We start from the raw sequence: 479 nt of genomic DNA, 5'->3' as shown, positions 1-479 counted from the left end.
AATATACCTCCAACCATCTTCCAATACCATATTTTCCAATAATTTATTCACTAGAAATTTGCTAGAATGATAATAAGGGCTACTAAATTCTCACCGTGAATGTCTTGAGCTTCATCTGAGGTTTTTTGACTGCACAAGGGACCCAGACAAGGTAACTGTTTGGTATGCTTGTAATTTAACATTGCTTTGGAATGCGCTATCAGGGAATCAGAATTTACAAGTATGAAGTATGATTTTCAACAAATTGTGGCAAATATAGCTCACGCCAATGATATGGATATCATTTTTCATTGTTTTCAGTGCATGAAGAGTGCCTTCCTAAATCTTCAAAGAACAATGGCTAAAGTTTGTTAAAAAAAAGTGTCTAAAAGCTATTTTGTTTTATTTAATCCCAGAAAAATCAAGCAGATACAATAAAAATTGGAGACCTAAACATTGACTGTAAAGGAGAAGTTATTTACCTAGGTACAAAGTTAAAC

The sequence above is a fragment of the Halyomorpha halys genome, unplaced genomic scaffold (assembly GCF_000696795.3).
Source record: "Halyomorpha halys isolate HHAL.00 unplaced genomic scaffold, Hhal_1.1 Scaffold684.1, whole genome shotgun sequence".
Classification (NCBI taxonomy): Eukaryota; Metazoa; Arthropoda; class Insecta; order Hemiptera; family Pentatomidae; genus Halyomorpha; species Halyomorpha halys.
Note: the sequence above shows the minus strand (reverse complement) of the source record.